A 1,693-nucleotide genomic window follows, 5' to 3' on the forward strand; every position below is an offset into this window, starting at 1 on the left:
CATTGCATTCCACGAAGCGTCAGTGGAGGATGGCCCATGGATGTCTTTCATGGTAGATGTTTGGCATCTAAATGCTGTAGGGGGCTTCTCTGGTGGCACAGTGGTTGAGAATCCACCTGCCAACACAGGGGATACGGGTTCGAGCCCTGGTCTGGGAAGATCCCACATGCCACGGAGCAACTAAGCCCATGCACCACAACTGCTGAGCCTGGGCTCTAGAGCCCATGAGCCATAACTACTGAGCCCACATGCCACAACTACTGAAGCCCGCGTGCCTAGAGCCCCTGCTCCGCAACAAAAGAAGCCACCACAATGAGAAGCCCACGCACTGCAACGAAGAGTAGCCCCCACTTGCCACAAATAGAGAAAAGCCAACCTGCAGCAACGAAGACCCAACACAGCCAAAAATAAATAAATAAATAAATTTATTTTTAAAAAAATGTTGCAGGGGCTAATGGCAGGCCCTCAATTTTATCTTTGTTCCAGGAGCTTGAGAACACTTCCCATGCTGGAGTTAGTGAGAGTAGCCCAGGGTCAGCCTGGGCAGACTGTGATATAGTTCTGACCCTCCTGTGGTATGAATTCAAGCTCAGAAACCTGCCTCAGCAGAAAGCTTTTATTTGGGATTTTTATATCATGTTGGGGAGCTCTTACCCTCTGGTTATTGTAAATGGAAAAATTTCAGTCATATATCCTTAGATATTTTTTTTTCCTTCCAATCATTTGCTTCTGCAATTCCTTTCTGCCTAATTACTTTGCAACATGACTAGAGGCTCAGTGCCCCTGTTGTCTGGGTCATGTTGCCACGTGGTTTCTTCAGCGCTCTAAAATAGGGTAACCAAATGTTTTTTTCTAAAAAAAAAAAAATATGTATATATATATATTCTTATACAATATACATATGCATATATATACCACCATAAAAATATAAAAAGTCAGAATATTTTCTAATCACTAAAGAAGTTAAATTAATAGTTATCTTCCCCCAACACACATACACAAACACACACACTCACACAAAAACAAAAAGCACCAGGATTACCTGCTTAAAAGGGAGTTCAAACAAATCTTCCAGGGAAAATTATTCCAGTATTATAAGTCTCTTCTAAAATAGAAAAGAGGGAACAATACATTCTAACTCAGTGTATGAGGCAAGAGTATCTTTGAAACCAACATATAATAATAGTAAAATATCAAACGTATTTAAGCAGAATATTTAAAAATTACACAGCCAAATAAGATTTATTCCAGGAATGCAAGGGTTGTTTATCATGTGAAAAATATATTAAAGTAATCCACATCATTTAGATATTACTATAGAAAAACTTAATGTCATCCCAACACATGCACAAAAACATTTAATATATTCAACTCTCAGATTTGAAAGAAGAAAACAAATAAAAGAAAGTAACTTTTGCCAAAATAGAAAATTGGTGAAACTTTTGTTATTCCATAAAGAGTATCTGTCACAAAGACACAGGGAATATCATCCTTAAATGTGAGTAGTTAAAGGCAATTTTTTAAAATTCAGGATTAATGTAAGAATATTTTTCATTCCTACTATTTCTATTCAAATCATATTGAAGATTTTAGTAATGGTAAGAATAAGAAATGTATTAAAATATAAATATTTGAAAGCCAGTGGCAAAATGATTAATATTAGCAGATAATATGATGTCTATGTGAAATATGC

The sequence above is a fragment of the Hyperoodon ampullatus genome (assembly GCF_949752795.1).
Source record: "Hyperoodon ampullatus genome assembly, chromosome: 3".
Taxonomy (NCBI): domain Eukaryota; kingdom Metazoa; phylum Chordata; class Mammalia; order Artiodactyla; family Ziphiidae; genus Hyperoodon; species Hyperoodon ampullatus.